Source organism: Oncorhynchus masou, chromosome 24 (genome assembly GCF_036934945.1).
Source record: "Oncorhynchus masou masou isolate Uvic2021 chromosome 24, UVic_Omas_1.1, whole genome shotgun sequence".
Taxonomy (NCBI): Eukaryota; Metazoa; Chordata; class Actinopteri; order Salmoniformes; family Salmonidae; genus Oncorhynchus; species Oncorhynchus masou.
In genome coordinates this window covers 43,633,852-43,657,724 of record NC_088235.1, presented here as the reverse complement: position 1 = coordinate 43,657,724, position 23,873 = coordinate 43,633,852, and the positions used below count along the sequence as shown (strand labels likewise).

General features: G+C 45.2%; 1 protein-coding gene across 1 annotated transcript in view; it reads right to left on the bottom strand.

The window, feature by feature from the left end:
* The window catches only part of LOC135512226 (testican-2-like), a 77,168-nt gene that overhangs the window by 41,794 nt on the left and 11,501 nt on the right, over positions 1-23,873 (bottom strand). The gene's annotated exons all lie outside the window — the stretch shown is intronic.

The window sequence follows — 23,873 nt, the reverse complement described above, 5'->3', positions numbered from 1 at the left end:
AGACAGAGACACAATGAAAATGAGTTACAAGTATTTTTTTAAAGACATCAGACAAAAGAAAAAGGGAAGAGTAGAATATAGATTAAAAAGAAACTGACCTCTACTTCCTGGTAGAACGAGATGCAAAAGAGAAGAAAACAGAGGGATAGTTTGAGGATAAGAAGTGTAACATCAAATATATCGAAGTGTATTAATCAACATTCATCACCATCTTCAGTATACAGTGTCTCTTGGTTATTGCTAAGGTTTCCACAAAGACACAATAAATAACAACCAGCTTTTGTTAGCAGTGAATTCACATATAATTGCTTCTGCAACAAGCAGAGAAAAAACTATATTGTTCAAAGCATTTGTATCCTCATAAAACTGAATGCACAACAGAAGTAAAAGAAAGAGCAAGCATATTTCCCCCGTATCAATAAATATACACAAATGTACATTGTGATATCCTCCCTGTATCTATTTGGTTGTGAATATGCTCTACAGCAAACAGCAAAGAAATGAAGCATATTGGCTTAGGCCTATCTCTTGGCCTCAGAACAGTAAATAGCAGCCATTTGGTGAAATATACGGTCTCCCTCCTTAGCGATGGTATACTCTGCAGCAAATACATCACCATAAACATTTACTGTACAGGAAGAATAGGTGCCAAAAAGCTCCCAATGGAAGCAATAAAGCGGGACACCCTCATAAAGGCGTACTGGGGTCTTCCCTCTCTGCTCCTTGGGGCTGTTTTCATGGAGGTAAATATTTTCCATCTAGAACCAGGTTTCCATACAACCTTTTTATGAGAGTAAAGTACATGTCGGATAACAAATGACAGGACAGGCCTGATGGAAACAGCAAAACAAAATATGCTATACAAAGTGGGATCTTTTTGTGTCTGTAAAATTAAATATGTGAGAAATGGCAGTGGAATTCCTTTTATGAACAAATATTGATATATTAACCATCATATCAAAGTAAAGTTGTAGTCACGTGATGATATGGTGTGTGGTCCTCCCACAACGATTCGGGAAAGCATGCAGTTTATTAGGCTACAGATTAAATAAGTTATGATGAACTTCACAGGGTGATGAGCTTGATGCTGATTTCAATAAATATTAAGGGTCTTATTCTGGTGACATGATGATCGATGCTTGGTTGCCGTTTGACAAAAAAAGTATTTAGCTCTTATCGATAATAATCTCATCAAGTAGACTAGCCAACCTGTAGACAGTGTTGCCAACTCCTCAGTAAGGAAAGTAGCTATTGGCTGTTCTAAACGTCACTAGAAGTCTCTACATGACGTCATCGCCTAATTTGCATAATTGGCCATGTGCATGTAACTGTGATGGACACTGTAGGAGAGAGTAATAATGTCTCGGGAGAGACAAAAAGCGAGTAAAAAACTAAATATGTTTATAACTACAAATGAGCAAGCTGGAGAGAGTGGCACACACAGCGAATAAGAACCAGATATTTGAGGCCATACTCCTCCTTCAGCACTTTATGGAGCCCATTGTTAATCCCCGTCATAACAGAGGCATTGTCAGTCCCTGTCCCCAGGAGTTTCTCTTTTTTAAGACAACACTTCTCCAGGAAAGCCACAACAGCACAGGGCTATAGATTTGGCATCTCTTTCCTCCAACTCAACAAGCCCCAGAAATGTTGATACAATTGTCTGCTTGGTGTCACTAAAGTACCTTATCACAACCCCCAGGTACTTAGAGACACTTACATCTGTGGACTCATCGAGGAGGAGGCTGAAACGCTGGTCACCCACATTTGCAACCAACTTTTTCAGAAAGTATGGTGCTAGAACACCATTAATCATTTCTGTGCACTTTGAAGTGGGTAGCAGCAGTGGAGAAAGCAGCTCTACATGCTTCTCCAATGTGATCACATGCCAGCATGGAACAGTGTTCAGCGATAGCTAATGCCATGGTGGCCTCAGCCTTTTTTAAAGAGTCAATGTTTTTAACCATAAATGGCAGCTTGTTTTGGGTGGAACTGTTATAAGGCTTTGCCTTTTGAGTATGTTTTTGAGTTGTCATGTGTTTTGGCATAGAAATCAGCCTTACAATAGAAGCAGTATGCCTGTGTATCATCTCCAATAAACGGCTTCAACCAGCTTTTGAATTCAGGGTTTGATTCCCACACCTTTCTGTATTTTTGAGTATACAGTTTAGACTGAGACATGATGAGCTAGCCAGCTAGATGTTTAGCTTATTTCACAGAGAGGCAGACACACAGTGGACAAGGTGAGTAAGTGACTGAGGCTGTGTGAGTCAAATGCAGTGATTGATTTTTGTGCAGTGATTTATTTTAGGCAAAGAACATTTTACATTTACATCCCGCCCTGGATCAGCCAGCGGGGGGTTCCCGCATGTGCGATTCATTTGCAGTCTGGACGCAGAGGGGCGCGAGGACTGAGCCGCCTGTGAGTGCTTTGGGACGGGGTGGGGGCCACGCACGGCAGCACCCGCTGCTAGTTGAGAAGAGAAAGAACGAAAGTGCTTTCATGTCAGGGTCTCCAAAAGTCTCCAATAACACCAGAAAAGGTCGCTAGATTTGTCACTAGTTGATTTTTTTAAAAATGTGTCGCTAGAGGGGTCTGAATACTCGCTAAATACAGTGACTAAGTTGGCAACACTGCCGGTAGAGCCTAGCCGCACTGTATCTGCCAGCTGTTGGCTATACCGCACTTGTCAATACCAGAGTGGAACATTCACTATATAATACAAAACATGTTGTGACAAAATCATCAGCAGATTTGAAAATGCGATGGAAACCCGCTTAACTTTCTTTTTTTTGGTATATGGGAATTTAACCGCAAATGTAATGTGAACTACGTCATCACGCACAGGCTTTTATCCGCAACAAGTCAATTTAGTGGCATCACATCTCTGGTGGGAAAATGCGCATATATTATTTTATGCAGATTTTAGAATATTGGTATGAAAATCTGTTAACCTAGCTCATGGCAGAGACTCAACTCTGCCATTTAGAACCTCCCAGACCACAACACTACTGTTCTCTCTCTCTCCCTTCTCTGGGAATGAGCTAATTTCCCTGAACCCATTTCTCTCCACTTCCACTATCTGTCCCCATCCCTCTCTCCTCCTCAGTCCCAGCCAGAGTACTTACAGTAAACTGGGTGGTGTCTCTGACAAGGGGAGGAACTGAATTTAAAAGTCTCAAAACAGTCATTCTGATGCACATGTAAAATAGCCTTTTGAGTGACTAAAACATCATAAATAATATTTGTTTTGGATAGAAGTGCTCAAAATGTAAGAAATTTTTATTTTTCTCTCATGGCTAAGTACCAGAAAGTTTGAAAAGACTGGCTGAGTGGGCAGGGAGATTATATTCATGAGCTTGCCTTGACTGACAGATCTTTGAAATGCCAAGTAACTTGGATTGCAGTGAGCAATGTTGCAGTAAAATCATCTCAAGCTAATTTGATGGTATACAAAGCTACTCAATCAACATTGAAATTGCATCATTAACCACTAACCAGTTTCCATCCACAGTTTTTATGTGAGTAAAGTCATACTGTATTAAAAAAAAATCACTGACTCAATAAGCCATGCCTTCCAGGAATGCTATAAAGTTCAAAGTTAGAAAGTTGGCTGTCAGAAGTAGTACGATGTAAATTTACTTAAAAAAATAAAAAGTATATTTAAAAATTGGAAATCAACCAATCCTCCATCGTTAACACAATGGAAAGGTCAAGGTTTTATTATCTAAATGTTGAAAGTGCAAGCGTGACGGAGAGAAACAGTTTGAGGCCATGTGACAGAGAGTGATACGGGCGATGGAGATGGGGTGTGAGCAGGTGAATCTAGACAGGGGTGATGTGAATGTTTGTGTATGTCTGTATGTTGTAGTTTGTATGTGGATGTTTTGTATAAAAAATATATATAAATCGTAAATACAATTGTACAAAAAACATGTTGTTTCGGTACAATTTTATAAATGCTGACAGATCATTTGTTAATTCTACTTGGTGGGATCTTTTTATGTCTGTAAAATTTATTATGCGAGAAATGGTGGTGGAAACGACTATTTAATACAACAGGTTTTGTGAAAATACTATAGGTTGAGTTGAAAATGCACTGGAAACACATTGAACTCAAAAAATGTATTCGGTACATGAAAACTTAAGAGAAAAAGTACATTTTGTGTGCACCAAGTCATCATGCACTGACTGTTATCCACAACAAGTTTGTTGGGTGTGTCAGGATTTGGCCAGGGTTGTTCCGGGTTTTGGTCAGTAGATGTCCCCATTGTGCTTTTTGTCCCTATGTTTTTCCCTTGATCCCCATTATTATTTGCACCTGTGTCTCGTTTTCCCTGATTGTATTTAAACCCTTTGTTTCCCTCAGTTCTGTGCTCTGTGTTTGTATGTTAGCACCCTGCCCTAGTGTTCTGTGTGCTCTTGTCGATTCCGGGTGAAGTTCTTGTGGTATTCTGTTTTTTGTTTTTGTTTATTTTTGGTGAGTTTCTTTTGAGGTCTTTTTGTGTTTTTCCTACCACCTTTTGGATTTGCCATTTTTTGCATTTTAGGATTTTTTCTTTATTAAATACACCGTCTTAAGTACTGCTGTGTCTGCCTCATCTTCTGGGTTCTGCTGTCTATTCGTGGCTCAGTTGGTTAAGTGACTGTTTCTCACTCCGGAGACCCAGGTTCGAAACCGGGTCCTGACAGAAACACAGAGCCAAAAATGAACCCAGAGGCAGCCAGTTCCCAGGACCTTTTTGCCACGCTGTTCCACCACCAGGAGACTGTCCAACGCCACGAAGCCGCCCTGGTTCAGCAAGAGGCCTTAATGGCTAGACATTCTCATCTTCTGTCGGAGATGCTGACTTCCATTAAGCAAATATCTGATCGACTTACCCCGGCAACAGTTCCCGTCCCAGTACCTCAGGTTCACGTACCCATGGCAGTTAACCCCCTGGCTGAACCTCGTCTTCCACCTCCCCAACGGTTCTCAGGTGATCCAAGTGCTTGTAAAGGCTTTCTCACTCAATGTTCTCTCTCCTTTGAGCTGCAACCCTCGTCGTTTCCCACCGACCGGTCTAAGATCGCATATATCATTACCCTGCTGTCGGAAAAAGCCCTGGCCTGGGCTACTGCTGTGTGGGATGCCCATAGTTCCTGCTGTGCCAGCTACTCTGCCTTTGCTGAGGAATTCAAACGAGTGTTTCAAGGCCCAAGCAGTGGTTCTGACTCAGCCAAACAGCTCCTGACTCTCCATCAAGGTTGGCGCAGCGTGACGGACTATGCCATCCAGTTCCGCACGGTGGCAGCAGCGAGTGGCTGGAACAACGAGGCGCTCACGGTGTGCTTTCTGAAAGGCCTTTCCGACACTATCCAAGATGAACTGGCCACTCGGGAACCACCGGACAATCTCGAGTCCCTGATCAAGTTGGCCTCACGCATTGACCAGCGTCTGAGAGAGAGAGAACTCAACCGTAGACCTCTAGCCCCTATCAGTCCCAGCTCCGAGTCGCCACCTTTATCATCGCTGGCTCCACCGGAACCCATGCAGATTGGACGCATCTCCCAGGCTGAGAGAGACCGCCGGATGAGGGAGCGACGCTGTCTATATTGCGGCAAACCGGGCCATTTCCGTTCCACGTGTCCCGGGCTCCAGGGAAACGCTCTGTCCCGTACAGACCGGGGGAACTGTAACGGGAAACATAACCTCCTCCCATCCGTCCAACTCCCGTCTGCTCATTCCAGTCACCCTCTCCTGGGACAACCACAAGCTTCACCTTCAAGCCTTGGTAGACTCTGGAGCCGCAGGTAACTTCATGGATGGTGTCTGGGCGAAGGAGAATGGCGTTCCCTCTGAACCTCTAAGTGACCCCATGAGGGTTACTACATTGGATGGAAGCCCTTTGGGATCTGGACTTGTCACTCATGTCACTACCTCCTTGAGACTTTCAGTTTCACAACACCAGGAATTGATGAACTTTCATTTGATCTCCTGTTCCGAGTTCCCTCTCGTCCTTGGATACCCCTGGCTTCACAGCCATAACCCTCACATCGACTGGTCTGTGGGCACTATCAAGCAGTGGGGTCCTACGTGCCAAGCTACTTGTATTTTCCAGAATTCCCGAGTTCTACTCCCGAGTCTTTAGAATCCATCGACCTGACCCGAGTTCCCGAGTGTTACCATGACCTCAAACTGGTGTTTAGCAAACAGAGGGCCACCATGCTACCACCCCATAGATCTTACGATTGCCCCATCGACCTGTTTCCGGGCACTTGCCCCCAGGGGTCGGATCTTTTCCCTATCTCCACCCGAACGAGCTGCTATGGATACCTACATCAAGGACTCTCTGGAAGCAGGCCTCATGCGTCCATCAACCTCCCCGGCGGGAGCAGGGTTTTTCTTTGTGGCCAAGAAAGATGGTGGATTACGTCCTTGCATCGACTACCGGGGACTCAATGACATAACCGTCCGTAACCGTTACCCGCTACCCCTTATGGCCACAGCCTTCGAGCTGCTCCAGGAAGCAGTTGTTTTCACTAAGCTTGACCTGCGGAACGCATACCATCTTGTGCGGATCAGACCTGGTGACGAGTGGAAGACCGCTTTCAACACGCCTACTGGTCACTATGAATACTTGGTGATGCCCTTCGGCCTGACCAACGCCCCAGCGGTGTTCCAAGCGCTCATAAACGATGTGCTTAGGGATATGCTTAACATATTTGTGTTCGTTTACTTGGATGACATCCTCATCTTTTCGAGCTCCCTTCAAGAACACACTAAGCATGTCAGACAAGTACTCAAACGCCTCCTGGACAGCCATCTGTACGTTAAGCCGGAAAAATGTGAATTCCATTCATCCCGAGTACAATTCCTGGGATTTGTAGTGGAACCCGGTCGAGTCCAAATGGACCCTAGGAAGGTAGGGGCGGTAGCGGATTGGCCCACCCCCAAATCCGTTAAGGATGTTCAGCGTTTCCTGGGCTTCACAAACTTTTACCGCAAGTTCATCAAGAACTTCAGTTTGGTGGCAGCTCCTCTCTCAGCTTTAACCAAAGGTGGCAATGCAAGGTTTTTGTGGGGAAGAGAAGCTGAGACGGCCTTCCAAGGACTCAAGCAGTGCGTCCTCTCTGCTCCCATCCTGATACTACCAACTACGGATGAACCATTTGTGGTGGAGGTAGACGCATCAGAGGTTGGTGTTGGAGCTGTCCTGTCTCAGAGGGGTGAAGACAAGAAGCTTCATCTGTGCGCTTTCTTCTCACACCGGCTTACCCCGACTGAGAGGAACTACGATGTGGGGGATCGTGAACTCCTAGCGGTTAAGATGGCATTGAAGGAATGGAGACACTGGCTCGAGGGGGCTTCTCACCCGTTTCAAGTGCTTACGGACCACAAAAATCTGGAGTATATCCAGCAGGCGAAGCGATTGAACTCTAGACAAGCTAGATGGTCTCTTTTCTTCAATCGATTCCAGTTTATCCTCACCTATCGGCCCGGGTCGAAGAATCTCAAACCGGATGCCCTGTCCCGAGTCTACGCTCCTGCCATTCGAGATGACACGGACATGCCTGTCCTTCCTGCTGCTAAGATTGTGGCTCCGATCTCGTGGCAAGTTGAGGATACCGTGAGACGTGCTCAAGCTAGCGAACCGGACCCTAAAGGAGGCCCTGCCAATCGGTTGTTTGTCCCCAAGGCAGTGAGGACTCAGGTCCTTCTGTGGGGGCACTCCTCTCGCCTCACCTGTCATCCGGGCGTAGGTCGCACCTTGGAGTTCATCCAGCGTAAGTTCTGGTGGCCTACCATAAGAGAAGACGTTGCCACTTTCGTCAATGCCTGCCCCGTGTGCTGCCAGGGCAAATCTTCTCACCTCCGCCCTCAAGGACTCCTTCACCCTTTACCTGTTCCCCACAGACCCTGGTCCCATATCTCATTGGACTTTATTACTGGACTTCCTCCATCCCATGGCAATACTACTATCCTAGTCATAATCGACAGGTTTTCAAAGGCGGCCAGGTTCGTCCCTCTGACTAAGTTACCTTCTGCCAAGGAAACGGCTGAGTTGGTAATTAATCATGTGTTCCGAGTCTTCGGCATTCCTCAAGATGTGGTTTCTGACAGAGGTCCCCAGTTCGCCTCAAGGTTTTGGAAGGCCTTCTGCCAACTCATGGGGGCTTCTGCCAGTCTATCTTCAGGGTACCATCCGGAGTCCAACGGCCAAACAGAGAGGATGAATCAAGAGCTGGAAACCACCCGATGTATGACTCGTGACAACCCGTCCACATGGTCATCCTTTATTGTTTGGGCCGAATACGCGCACAACACCTTGCGCTCCTCCTCCACTGGTATGTCCCCGCACGAGTGTCAGTTTGGCTATGCTCCTCCATTGTTCCCGGACCAGGAGGCAGAAGTCAGAGTGCCTTCAGCCTTGAAGTTCGTCAGACGCTGTCGGCTTATGTGGAGGAAGACCCGTCTTAATCTGATGCGTTCCTCACAGAGGTATCAACAACAAGCCAACAGACGTCGCCGTCCCGGGCCTACCCTGCGCCCCGGCCAGAGAGTCTGGCTTTCCACAAGAGACTTACCTCTACGGGTGGAGTCTCGCAAGCTGTCCCAAAAATACATCGGTCCCTTCAAGGTTGCCAGGAGAGTTAACCCAGTTTCTTATCGCCTACACTTACCCAGATCCCTTAAGATTAATCCCACATTTCATGTGTCATTGTTAAAACCTGTTGTTTTTTCTCCCCTTGTCCCGGCAGACAGACCTCCGCCTCGTGTCATTGGAGGCCAGCCGGCTTATACCGTCCACCGGATACTGGATTCCCGCCGGGTGCAGCGGTCCTGGCAGTATCTGGTGGACTGGGAAGGCTACGGTCCTGAGGAGCGCTCCTGGGTTCCTGCCAAAGACATCCTGGACCCTGACCTCATTCGTCAGTTCAGGGTCCTCCACCCTGAGAGAGCTGGTAGGAACGTCAGGAGCCGTTCCTAGGGGGATTCTGTCAGGATTTGGCCAGGGTTGTTCCGGGTTTTGGTCAGTAGATGTCCCCATTGTGCTTTTTGTCCCTATGTTTTTCCCTTGATCCCCATTATTATTTGCACCTGTGTCTCGTTTCCCCTGATTGTATTTAAACCCTTTGTTTCCCTCAGTTCTGTGCTCTGTGTTTGTATGTTAGCACCCTGCCCTAGTGTTCTGTGTGCTCTTGTCGATTCCGGGTGAAGTTCTTGTGGTATTCTGTTTTTTGTTTTTGTTTGTTTTTGGTGAGTTTCTTTTGAGGTCTTTTTGTGTTTTTCCTACCACCTTTTGGATTTGCCATTTTTTGCATTTTAGGATTTTTTCTTTATTAAATACACCGTCTTAAGTACTGCTGTGTCTGCCTCATCTTCTGGGTTCTGCTGTCTATTCGTGGCTCAGTTGGTTAAGTGACTGTTTCTCACTCCGGAGACCCAGGTTCGAAACCGGGTCCTGACAGGGTGGGAAAATGTACAAAAAGAAAATGTGCATTTTCCCACCCAACAAACTTGTTGTGTATAACAGTCAGTGCATGATGACTTGGTGCACACAAAATGTACTTTTTCTCTTAAGTGTTCATGTACCGAATACATTTTTTGAGTTCAATGTGTTTCCAGTGCATTTTCAACTCAACCTATAGTATTTTCACAAAACCTGTTGTATTAAATAGTCGTTTCCACCACCATTTCTCGCATAATAAATTTTACAGACATAAAAAGATCCCACCAAGTAGAATTAACAAATGATCTGTCAGCATTTATAAAATTGTACCGAAACAACATGTTTGGACAGATGGAAACCTAGCTAATTATGTACAAAATGTGATGCAGTTCACAGCAGCACTGATGGATGTTTTGACTTGACAACTGCGTCTGAGTTTTGAACGACCCTTCCCCCCCTTTTGTTCCATGCTGGCTGAAGACCCATCTAGCCTGTAACTAGCTAACACCAGACACAGTTATTCATATCCTTAAAGAAATAAAGCAGTGTAGTACAACTCATTTTAATAGGAAGTTAATAGTTAAGATCTTGCCACCATGGAAAGGTAAATACCTGTCTATTTATGGAAAAATCACACTGATTAACTACTTAGATATATCCCAGTTTACCTATTTACGACAGATTTTTATAATTTAAAATTATTTGAGAAAAAAAAACTTGGAATGGAAAGCAAGACAAAATTAAACATGCTTATTTATATACTGATAATAAGTTTGAGGGGCTAAAGTGATTAAATATTAAAGCATTAAGCCTCTCACTAAAAGCATACATGGTGCAGCACGTCTTCCAGATCTATGGACTGACCGTGGACATGGTCTCCGACTGGGGTCCTCAGTTCTCGTCCCAGTTCTGGAAGGCGTTCTGCACCCTCATTGGGTCGTCGGCCAGCCTGTCCTCTGGGGCGGCAGGGTAGCCTAGTGGTTAGAGCGTTGGACTGGTAACCAGAAGGTTGTAAGTTCAAATCCCCGAGCTGACAAGGTACAAATCTGTCGTTCTGCCCCTGAACAGGCAGTTAACCCACTGTTCCCAGGCCATCATTGAAAATAAGAATTTGTTCTTAACTGACTTGCCTGGTAAAATTAAATACCAAAGTTATACTTAAACCCAAACTGGTTCTCCAGTAGATTAGTAAGAATGGCTCACCCCATGTTCAAATACAGTACTTTATCCAGATTACAACCTCTCACTTTCAGTTATCTGAAAATATTTTAATTATCGCCATTTGTAAAACAAGTCATACAAAGCTGTTTGGAATTCCAGTTTCATCCTTCAGAAAATAAATATTAAATTCAAATATACTAATTGTTGAAAAAATACATTATTTATGGAAACATTAAAAAAACACTAACTATCTTTGTTAATGATATTATGAATAGGAAAGGTGGAGTAATGTCACATGTAAAGTTAACCAAAATATATGGAAATGTTTGCTTTATCCAAAATTACAACCAACTGATTGCAGCATTACCGCAAAAATGGAGGCAAGTGGAAGAAGGTAGGGAACTTGTTTGTCTACTCTTTATTAAAGACCAAATTTGGCACAAAAAAAAGGTAGTAAATAAAAAATATATATCCGTTTTACTTGAGGACCAAAATGTTGATAGTGGCGCCATAAAGGTTGCAAAATATTTGTGAAGGCATTTTAATTTAAATATCACAGCCGTTATAGCCCCACGGCTATTACCCCGGAGCCTGAGACCATCCTTCCTACCTCGTGCCTAGCAAGGGCACTCAACTGGGGTATAGAGAAACAGGTCGGGGAGGCACAGTGTTCCCAGCCAAACCCCCGGGGACGGGGGTCCTGATAACCGGATGTTCATGCCTGACACAGTCCGCTCCGCGGTCCTGGAGTGGGCACACTCCTCCAGACTGGCCTGCCACCCAGGTTCCCACCGGACCCTGGGATTTGTGAAACAACACTTTTGGTGGCCCACCATGGTCCTTGACGTCTCCGCATTCGTCACCGATTGCAGTGTGTGCTTAGAACAAGACTCCTCGGCAAGCTCCGGCTGGCCTTTTGCAACCTCTGCCTGTCCCTCACCGTCCCTGGTCCCACATATCCCTGAATTTCGTCATGGGTCTCCCCCCGTCTGAGGGCAACACTGCCGTCTTGACTGTGGTCGACCGGTTTTCCTCTCCCCAAACTACCCTTGGCCAAGGAGATGGCCCAGCTCATGGTGCAGCACGTCTTCCAGATCTATGGACCGACCGTGGACATGGTCTCCGACTGGGGTCCTCAGTTCTTGTCCCAGTTCTGGAAGGCGTTCTGCACCCTCATTGGGTCGTCGGCCAGCCTGTCCTCTGGGTTCCACCCCCAGTCCAATGGGGGCCAACCAGGACCTTGAGACAACTCTGTGCTGCCTGGTATCCGCCAACCCCACCACCTGGAGCCAGCAGCTTGTGTGGGTGGAATATTTACGCAACACCCTTCCCTGCTCTGCCACGGGCCTATCACCCTTTGAATGTTCCCTGGGGTATCAGCCCCAGCTCTTCCCTGAGCAGAAGGAAGAGTATGGTGTACCTTCTGCCTAGATGTTTATCCGCCGCTGTCGTCGTACCTGGAGGAGAGCCCGGTCGGCCCTCCTCAAGACCACCTCCAGGTATCGACGACAAGCGGGATTGCCATCGGACCCTGGCTCCCTGGTATCGTCTCGGGCAGAAGGTATGGCTATCCACCCAGGATCTGCCCCTCCGGGTGGAATCCCGCAAACTCTCCCCAAGGTTTATTGGCCATTTCCCATCTCTAAAATGACTAGTCCCTCTGCTGTTCGTCTTCTGTTGCCCCGTACCCTTCGTATACACCCCACCTTTCATGTGTCCCGAGTTATTGGTATTGCCAGTTCGTCTTGTTTGTCAAGTCAACCAGCGCTTTTCGTCTCAGCTCCAGCTTTTCCCAGTCTCTCTTTTTTCTCGCAGTCCTGGTTTTGTCCCTTGCCTGTCCCGTCTCTGAGCCTGCCTGCCTGACCACTCTGCCTGCCCCTGTGCCCCTGACCCTGAGCCTGCCTACCATCCTGTACCTTTTCCCCACCTCTGGATTACCGACCTCTGCCTGACTCGACCCTGAGCCTGCCTGCCTGCCGTCCTGTACCTTTACCCCACTACTCTGGTTATCGACTCCTGCCTGCCTTGACCTGTCGTTGGCCTGCCCTGCTGCCTGTAATACACATTGTTACTCCGACACAGTCTACATCTGGGTCTTACCTTCAAGCCTGATAGAATGTCTTTGAGTGGCCCAGCCACAGCCCGGACTTGAACCCGATTGAACATCTCTGGAGAGACCTGAAAATAGCTGTGCAGCGACGCTCCCCATCCAACCTGACAGAGCTTGAGAGGATCTGCAGAGAAGTATGGAAGAAACTACCCAAAGGTGTGCCAAGCTTGTAGCATCATACCCATGAAGAATCGAGGCTGTAATCGCTGCCAAATGGGCTTCAACAAATTACTGAGTAAAGGGTCTGAATACTTATGAAAATAAACTGAAAAGATTTGGCATGGGTCCCCAGATCCTCAAAAAGTTCTACAGCTGCACAATCGAGAGCATCCTGACCGGTTGCATCACCGCCTGGTATGGCAACTGCTCGACATCTGACCGTAAGGCGCTACAGAGGGTAGTGCGTATGGCCCAATACATCACTGGGGCCAAGCTTCCTGCAATCCAGAAACTGAATACTTTCCGAATGCACTGTATCTAGCTATTTAAACCACGCCCCTTTGCAAACACGCATGTTACAATTGGTGTATTAAAATGAGAGAGTTAAGGGGATTTCATCCTATCCTCTTAACAATCCCACCTCCTGAATCCAAGTGTTTGACACGGGGTATCGGACCAGTAACTTTATGAACAAACTTTATCAATGTAGAAACAATAGTCATTTTTCTGACTTTGGTCATCATACTTTGATCTGGTTTCATCTAAATGTCATTAAATGTCATCCAATTTCATGAAAAACATGATTTTGACTGTACATTGCCTTTAGATCTACCTTTGCTGTTTGGCTCTGTGAATTTTTGCCTCTCTCTTATGGAGTCACACATTAGCTAGGCCTTGTGTGTGTCACAGAGTTTATGACCCAACCATTAAATTGGACACCTCTGAAGTTATTGTTATTGATGCTGCAGCTCGTGCATTATTTAAAGTGTGTGTGTGTGTGTGTGTGTGTGTGTGTGTTTTTGGTATTCTGCCAGGCCCAGTGTAATAGGTGTCCTTCTGTCAAGAAGTGGAAATCAATGCTTTTATGCAGAGAAGGCTACAAAACATTTATTCAGGGAGAATTTATTATTTTGTGTACATGTTTTATTTATTTTACCTTTATTTAACCAGGCAAGTCAGTTAAGAACAAATTCTTATTTTCAATGATGGCCTAGGAACAGTGGGTTAACTGCCTTGTTCAGGGGACAGAACGACAGATGTGTACCTTGTCAGCTCAGGAGTTTGAACTTGCAACCTTCCGGTTACGAGTCCAACGCTCTAACCACTAGACATGTACATGTACATGTATCATGGACTGCGAAACACATATAGTGGCTAAAGTGCACACGGTAGCAAGGTGACATTATCATTTGGGGAAATGTCACAAGGTTTAATTGCAGTTTGTGGCAACTAGGCAATGTCAAAAGTGTTAACAACCCTCCAGGCAAGCTTCAATACAAGTAAAACTAAATGCATGCTCTTCAACCGATCGCTGCCTGCACCTGCCCGCCTGTCCAACATCACTACTCTGGACGGCTCTGACTTAGAATATGTGGACAACTACAAATACCTAGGTGTCTGGTTAGACTGTAAACTCTCCTTCCAGACCCACATCAAACATCTTCAATCCAAAGTTGAATCTAGAATTGGCTTCCTATTTCGCAACAAAGCATCCTTCACTCATGCTGCCAAACATACCCGTGTAAAACTGACCATCCTACCAATCCTCGACTTCGGCGATGTCATTTACAAAATAGCCTCCAATACGCTACTCAAAAAATTGGATGCATTCTATCACAGTGCCATCCGTTTTGTCACCAAAGCCCCATATACTACCCACCATTGCGACCTGTACGCTCTCGTTAGCTGGCCCTCGCTTCATACTCGTCGCCAAACCCACTGGCTCCATGTCATCTACAAGACCCTGCAAGGTAATGTCCCCCCTTATCTCAGCTCGCTGGTCACCATAGCATCACTCACCTGTAGCACGCACTCCAGCAGCAGTCACCCTCAAAACCAATTCTTTCTTTGGCCGCCTCTCCTTCCAGTTCTCTGCTGCCAATGACTGGAACGAACTACAAAAATCTCTAAAACTGGAAACACTTATCTCCCTCACTAGAATTAAGCACCAGTTGTCAGAGCAGCTCACAGATTACTGCACCTGTACATGGCCCACCTATAATTTAGTCCAAACAACTACCTATTTCCCTACTGTATTTATTTTATTTATTTATTTAGCTCCTTTGCACCCCATTATTTCTATCTCTACTTTGCACATTCTTCCACTGCAAATCTACCATTCCAGTGTTTTACTTGCTATATTGTATTTACTTTGCCACCATGGCCTTTTTTTGCCTTTACCTCCCTTATCTCACCTCATTTGCTCACATCGTATATAGACTTGTTTCTACTGTATTATTGACTGTATGTTTTATTTTACTCCATGTGTAACACTGTGTCGTTGTATGTGTCGAACTGCTTTGCTTTATCTTGGCCAGGTCACAATTGTAAATGAGAACTTGTTTTCAACTTGCCTACCTGGTTAAATAAAGTTGAAATAAAAATAAATCAAATAAAAAAGTGTGAAAGAGGGCCACGATATCACAAATCAATCTGGTATGCAAATGCCTGTCATTCTTCAATGATGCATATTCAAGCATGTTTGAACCATTTGAAATGAATGGGCCGAACACCTGATGTCATGTAAGAATCCCTCAGTGATGTCTACTCTCTGTGTGTGTGTGTGTGTGTGGGGGGGGGGGGGGGTAGCTACATGTATATGACAGGTATCTACTTAACTTTGGATGTCTCAGTATCTGACATGGCAGACAGCTCCACCCCTTGCTGTGTATCCACACCCTGACTGACAGGTTATAATCCCTCATATCACTGGGGCGAGACTCAGCCTGTGTGTGTGTGAATGTGCTCACGTGCACATGTTTGTCTGTGAATGACAGGTATTTCTAAGTAAACGTCAGCTGTCATATCCTGTTCAGTTGTCCCAAAGAAAGTATTAGGGATGGGGTGGATCACAATACCAAAACAGAAGGTAGTGGGACATGCACCTCCGCTGATAATCTATGTATGCATGACTATCCATACACTATTGGGGATCCAAAAAATCTTTCATCATGTGTAGACGAGGAAGGAGAAAACATCAGTAATTTATCAGAGGAGGCATTTAAAACACGAGCAATTAGCAACACAAATCTCATAGGGAATGAGCTTCTCAACACCTTCCTTTCTAACATTACTCAATGACGGACTGCAGTATCAGAGTGTATTTGTTCTCTGCAGGAAGTGAACCCACAACCATGGGGTTGCCAGCACCACACTCTTACCAACTGAGTCTACAACCACTCATCATTGAGGTAAATGGAGGTTTCTTCTTTATAGAAGCTATTACCCTTTGAGATGACAGAGAGGAAAATAAAGTGAGTTCTGCTTTGCCTCTTTGCTTCGGACTAAATTCAGTTCCACCCTGCTGCTTCACACTACCTGCTGTGAAGCTCTCATTTTGCCTGGCACCCGACCGCCGGCCCAAAAATGATTTTAGACCATATAAGACTCTGCAGTCTGCACTTTCCTCATTTCCATTCCTCTCACCGTCTCGGTTTTATTCTCCATATGTGATTCTCTCTGTCTTCTTTTTCCTTCTGTTTCTCTCTCTCACTCTCTTTTATCTCATCCCCTTTCACCTCTCTTCCATCCCCCTCTCCTCTTTCTTAATTCCCATCTTCCTTCCTCTGCATCTCAAACTACTCTTCCCCTCTTTCATTCCCTCTCTCATGTCCTATCACTGATGACAACATACAGTCCCAGTTTAACACTGATCCAGCCGTTGAGTAGAGGTTGTAACCGTACCCCTTAGTTCATCTTCCATTGCACTCACTTCTGTCATCATGAAGTGATTTGAGAGGCTAGTCAAGGATCATATCACGTCCACCCTACCTGTCACCCTAGACCCACTCCAATTTGTTTACCGCCCCAATAGGTCCACTGACGACGCAATCGCCATCACACTGCACACTGCCCTGTCCCATCTGGACAAGAGGAATACCTATGAAAGAATGCTGTTCACTGACTACAGCTCAGCATTTAACACCATAGTACCTTCCAACTCGTCATTAAACTCGAGACCCTGGGTGCGTTCTCAGCCCTTTCCTGCACTCCCTGTTCACCCACGACTGCGTGGCCATGCACGCTTCCAACTCAATCATCAAGTATGCAAACGACACTACAACGGTAGGCCTGATTACCAACAATGACGAGATGGCCTATAGGGAAGGTGAGGGCCCTCGGGGTGTGGTGTCAGAAAAATAACCTCTCTCTCAATGTCAACTAAACAAAAGGAGATGATCGTGGACTACAGGAAACAGCAGAGGGTGAGCACACCCCCATCCACATCGACGGGACAGTAGTGAAGAAGGAGGAAAGTTGGCGTACACATCAGCAACAAACTGAAATGGTTCACCCGCACAGGCAGCGTGGTGAAGGTGCAACAGCACCTCTTCAACCTCAGGAGGCTGAAGAAATTTGGCTTGTCATCTAAAACACTCAAAAACTTTTAAATATGTATCACCGCCTGCTACGGCAATTGCACCACCCTCAACCACAAAGCTTTCCGGAGAGTAGTGCGGTCTGCACAACGCATCACCAGGGGCAAACTACCTGTCCTCCAGGACACCTACAGTACCCGATGTTACAGGAAGGCCAAAAAGATCAAATGACAACAACCACCCGAGCCACTGCCTGTTCACCCCGCAATCATCCAGAAGGCGAGGTCAGTACAGGTGCATCAAAGCTGGGACCGAGAGACTGAAAAATAGCTTCTATCTCAAGGCCATCAGACTGTTAAACAGCCATCACTAACTTAGAGAGTAGAGGTCGACCGATTATGATTTTTCAGCGCCGATACCGATACCGATTATTGGAGGACCAAAAAAAAGCAGATAACGATTAATCGGACAATTTGTATTTATTTATTTGTAATAATGACAATTACAACAACACTGAATGAACACTTATTTTAACTTAATATAATACATCAATAAAATCAGTGTATCCTCAAATAAATAATAAAACATGTTCAATTTGGTTTAAATAATGCAAAAACAAAGTGTTGGAGAAGAAAGTAAAAGTGCAATATGTGCCATGTAAGAAAGCTAACATTTAAGTTCCTTGCTCAGAACATGAGAACATATGAAAGCTGGTGTTTCCTTTTAACATGAGTCTTCAATATTCCCAGGTAAGAAGTTTTAGGTTGTAGTTATTATAGGAATTATAGTACTATTTCTCTCTATACAATTTGTATTTCATAAACCTTTGACTATTGGATGTTCTTATAGGCACTTTAGTATTGCCAGTGTAACAGTATAGCTTCCATCCCTCTCCTCACCCCATACCTGGGCTCGAACCAGGAACACATCGACAACAGCCACCCTCGAAGCAGCGTTACCCATGCAGAGCAAGGGGAACAACTACTCCAAGTCTCAGAGCGAGTGACGTTTGAAACGCTATTAGTGCGCACCACCCTAACTAGCTAGCCATTTCACATCAGTTACACCAGCCTAATCTCAGGAGTTGATAGGCTTGAAGTCATAAACAGCTCAATGCTTGAAGCATTGCGAAGAGCTGCTGGCAAAACGCACAAAAGTGCTGTATGAATCGATTATACACAACGCAGGACACTCTAGATAAACTAATAATATCATCAACCATGTGTAGTTTTTTATTTTACCCCTTTTTCATGGTATCCAATTGTTAGTAGCTACAATCTTGTCTCATCGCTACAACTCCCGTACGGGCTCGGGAGAGACAAAGGTTGAAAGTCATGTGTCCTCCGATACACAACCCAACCAAGCCGCACTGCTTCTTAACACAGCGCGCATCCAAACCAAAAGTGTTGGAAGAAATGCCGTGCACCTGGAAACCTTGGTTAGCGTGCACTGCACCTGGCCTGCCACAGGAGTCGCTGGTGGGCGATGAGACAAGGATATCTCTCCCTAATGACGCTAGGCCAATTGTGCGTCGCACCACAGACCTCCCGGTCGCAGCCAGTTACGACAGAGCCTGGGCACGAACCCAGAGTCTCTGGTGGCACAGCTGGCGCTGCAGTACAGCGCCCTTAACCACTGCACCACTCGGGAGGCCCTAACCAATTGTAGTTAACAAGTGATTATGATTGAATGATTGTTTTCTATAAGATAAGTTTAATGCTAGCTAGCAACTTACCTTGGCTTCTTATTGCATTCGCATAACAGCCAGGCTCCTCGTGGAGTGCAATGTAAAGCAGGTGGTTAGAGTGTTGGACGAGTTAACTGTAAGGTTGCAAGATTGAATCCCCGAGCTGACAAGGTAAAAATCTGTCGTTCTGCCCCTGAACAAGGCAGTTAACCCACCGTTCCTAGGCTATCATTGAAAATAAGAATGTTCTTAACTGACATGCCTAGATAAATAAAGGTGTAAAAAAAATCAAAATATTTGTTTTTAAATTCGGCAAAATCGGTGTCTAAAAATACCGATTTTCGATTGTTATGAAAACTTGAAATGGGCCCTAATTAATCAGCCATTCCGATTAATCGGTCAACCTCTAATAGAGAGGCTGCTGCAAACATACAGACTCAAATCTCTGGCCACTTAAATAAATGGACTTAATAAAGGTATCACTGGTCACTTTAAATAACGGCACTTTAATAATGTTTATATATCTTACATTACTCATCTCATATGTACAGTTGAAGTCGGAAGTTTACATACACTTAGTTTGGAGTCATTAAAACTTATTTTTCAACCACTCCACAAATTTCTTGTTAACAAACTATAGTTTTGGCAAGTTGGTTAGGACATCTACTTTGTGCATGACACAAGTCATTTTTCCAACAATTGTTTGCAGACAGATTATTTCACTTATAATTCACTGTATCACAATTCCAGTGGGTCAGAAGTTTACATATACACTAAATTGAATGTGCCTTTAAACAGCTTGGAAAATTCCAGAAAATGATGTCATGGCGTTAGAAGCTTCTGATAGGCTAATTGACATCATTTGAGTCAATTGGAGGTGTACCTGTGGATGTATTTCAAGGCCTACCTTCAAACTCAGTGCCTCTTTGCTTGACATCATGGGAAAAATCAGAAGAAATCAGCCAAGACCTCAGAAAAGACAATGTAGACCTCCACAAGTCTGGTTCATCCTTGGGAGCAATATCCAAACGCCTCAAGGTACCACGTTCATCTGTACAAACAATAGTACGCAAATATTAACTCCATGGGACCACGCAGTTGTCATATCGCTCAGGAAGGAGACATGTTCTGTCTCCTAGAGTTGAACGTACTTTGGTGCGAAAAGTGCAAATCAATCCCAGAACAACAGCAAAGGACCTTGTCAAGATGCTGGAGGAAACAGGTACAAAAGTATCTATATCCACAGTAAAATGAGTCCTATATCGACATAACCTGAAAGGCCGCTCAGCAAGGAAGAAGCCACTGCTCCAAAACCGCCATAAAAAAAGCCAGACTACGGTTTGCAACTGCACATGGGGACAAAGATCACACTTTTTGGAGAAATGTCCTCTGTCTGATGAAACAAAAATAGAACTGTTTGGCCATAATGACCATCGTTATGTTTGGAGGAAAAAGGGAGAGGCTTGCAAGCCGAAGAACACCATCCCAACCATGAAGCACGGGGGTGGCAGCATCATGTTGTGGGGGTCCTTTGCTGCAGGAGGGACTGGTGCACTTCACAAAATAGATGACATCATGAGGCAGGAATATTATGTGGATATATTGAAGCAACATCTCAAGACATCTGTCAGGAAGTTAAAGCTTGGTCGCAAATGGGTCTTCCAAATGGACAATGACCCCAAGCATACTTCCAAACTTGTGGCAAAATGGCTTAAAGACAACAAAGTCAAGGTATTGGAGTGGCCATCACAATGCCCTGACCTCAATGCTATAGAACATGTGTGGGCAGAACTGAAAAAGCGTGTGCGCGCAAGAACGCCTATCCACCTGACTCAGTTACACCAGCTCTGTCAGGAGGAATGGACCAAAATTCCCCCAACTTATTGTGGGAAGCTTGTGGAAGGCTATCCGAAATGTTTGACCCAACTTAAACAATTTAAAGGCAATGCTACCAAATACTAATTGGGTGCATGTAAATTTCTGACCTACTGGGAATGTGATGGAAGATATAAAATCTTAAATAAATCAATCACCCTCTCTACTATTAGTCTGACATTTCACATTCTTAAAATAAAGTGATGATCCTAACTGACCTAAGACAGGGAATCTTTACTAGGATTAAATGTCAGAAATTGTGAAAGTGATTTTATTTAATTTTTTAAGTTTAAATGGAGCCTCTTAAAGAAGAAGTTACAGGTCTGTGAGAGCCATAAATCTTGCTTGTTTGTAGGTGACCAAATACTTATTTTCCACCATAATTTGCAAATAAATTCATTAAAAATCCTACAATGTGATTTTCTGGATTGTTTTTTCTCATTTTGTCTGTCATAGTTGAAGTGTACCTATGATGAAAATTACAGGCCTCTCTCATCTTTTTAAGTGGGAGAACTTGCACAATTGGTGTCTGACTAAATACTTTTTTGCCCCACTGTAAATAAATTTGATTTGATTTGGCTAAAGTGTATGTAAACTTCAACTGTATATACTGTATTCTATACCATCTACTGCATCTTGCCTATGCCGCACGCCATCGCTCATCCATATATTTATATGTACATATTCTATTCATCCCTTTACATTTGTGTGTATTTGTGTGTACAACAAGGTAGTTATTGTGAATTTGTTCAAATAATTGTAAGATATTACTGCATAGTCGGAACTAGAAGCACAAGCATTTCGCTACACTCGCATTAACATCTGCTAACCATGTGTATGTGACCAATAAAATTAGATTTGATTTGATCGAAGTTTAGAACCAAACCTTCAGTTCCATCTGTAGGAGCCTCTACTGCAGTACTGCTTTGCTACATATGTACAGGCTTTGTGCTACATCATGTTCTTATATTCTAGTCTCCTGAGAACCAGACAGACTCTTCACGATAAGTAACACAGACTCCTCCCTTTGATTTTGGATCTAATCAGTCATGGTCTAAGAGGAGAACACATGGGACATCCTCTCTGGACTCCAGAACATTGTATACTTTCTTCTCTCCTCCAACGTGTTATGCTATGTCAGCAGTGTGTTGCTATGTCAGCAGTGTGTTGCTATGTCAGCAGTGTGTTGCTATGTCAGCAAGGTGTTGCTATGTCAGCATTGTGTTGCTATGTCAGCAGTGTGTTGCTATGTCAGCAGTGTGTTGCTATGTCAGCAGTGTGTTGCTATGTCAGCAGTGCGTTGCTATATCAGCAGTGCGTTGCTATGTCAGCAGTGTTATGCAATGTCAGCAGTGTTATACTATGTCAGCAGTGTGTTGCTATGTCAGCAGTGTGTTGCTTCACAGGAGCTGTGAAGCACAGATTTGCTCACTAGAGCCTAAATGTAAATGTATATATATTTTGTTTTGATTCTGTTGTGATCTAAAACCAATACATTTAAAAATACATTTAAAAAAGATCACTAGAGCCTACTAATTGGTTGATATGCATGGATGTGTGTATATATTGACACAGGGGTCTCCCTCGTTTCCAACCAGGGGTTTCCAGATTAAAAGTGTGGAGTGAATGGAGGCAGATCCCATACTGCAGTAGCAGCAGCACCAGCCCACTCCGCTTCTCAAATCAAATCAAAATTAAATGTTATTGGTCACATACACGTGTTTAGCAGATGTTATTGTGGGTGTATTGAAATGCTTGTGATTCTAGCTCCGACAGTGTAGTAATATCTAACAAGTAATATCTAACAATTTCACAACATATATCCAATACACACATCTAAGTAGAGGAATGGAATTAAGAATATATATATATATATATCTATACACCTCCCTCTGGCTGTAGGGAAGTGTACGGAGGCGGGTCAGGTCTTGTGTGGGGAGATCCAGCTCAGAAGCTGCTGATCATGGGAGCGCTTAGAGGGCTGGGAGTGTAGGGAGGTAGAGAGTAGAGGCTAGGGAGGGTAGGGAGGGTAGGGAGGTAGAGAGTAGAGGCTAGGGAGGGTTGGGAGGGTAGGGAGGTAGAGAGTAGAGGCTAGGGAGGGTTGGGAGGTAGAGGGTAGAGGCTAGGGAGGGTAGGGAGGTAGAGAGTAGAGGCTAGGGAGGGTAGGGAGGTAGAGAGTAGAGGATAGGGAGGGTAGGGAGGTAGAGAGTAGAGGCTAGGGAGGGTTGGGAGGGTGGGGAGGTAGAGAGTAGAGGCTAGGGAGGGTTGGGAGGGTAGGAAGGTAGAGAGTAGAGGCTAGGGAGGGTAGGGAGGTAGAGAGTAGAGGCTAGGGAGGGTAGGGAGGTAGAGAGTAGAGGCTAGGGAGGGTAGGGAGGGTAGGGAGGGTAGGGAGGTAGAGAATAGAGGCTAGGGAGGGTTGGGAGGGTAGGGAGGTAGAGAGTAGAGGATAGGGAGGGTAGGGAGGTAGAGAGTAGAGGCTAGGGAGGGTTGGGAGGGTAGGGAGGTAGAGAGTAGAGACTAGGGAGGGTAGGGAGGTAGAGAGTAGAGGCTAGGGAGGGTTGGGAGGGTAGGGAGGTAGAGAGTAGAGGCTAGGGAGGGTAGGGAGGTAGAGAGTAGAGGCTAGGGAGGGTTGGGAGGTAGAGAGTAGAGGCTAGGGAGGGTTGGGAGGGTAGGGAGGTAGAGAGTAGAGGCTAGGGAGGGTAGGGAGGTAGAGAGTAGAGGCTAGGGAGGGTTGGGAGGGTAGGGAGGTAGAGAGTAGAGGCTAGGGAGGGTAGGGAGGTAGAGAGTAGAGGCTAGGGAGGGTTGGGAGGTAGAGAATAGAGGCTAGGGAGGGTTGGGAGGGTAGGGAGGTAGAGAGAGTAGAGGCTAGGGAGGGTTGGGAGGTAGAGAGTAGAGGCTAGGGAGGGTTGGGAGGGTTGGGAGGGTAGGGAGGTAGAGAGTAGAGGCTAGGGAGGGTAGGGAGGTAGAGAGTAGAGGCTAGGGAGGGTTGGGAGGTAGAGAGTAGAGGCTAGGGAGGGTTGGGAGGGTAGGGAGGTAGAGGGTAAAGGCTATGAAGGGTATGGAGGTAGAGAGTAGAGGCTAGGGAGCGTAGGGAGGTAGAGAGTAGAGGCTAGGGAGTGTAGGGAGG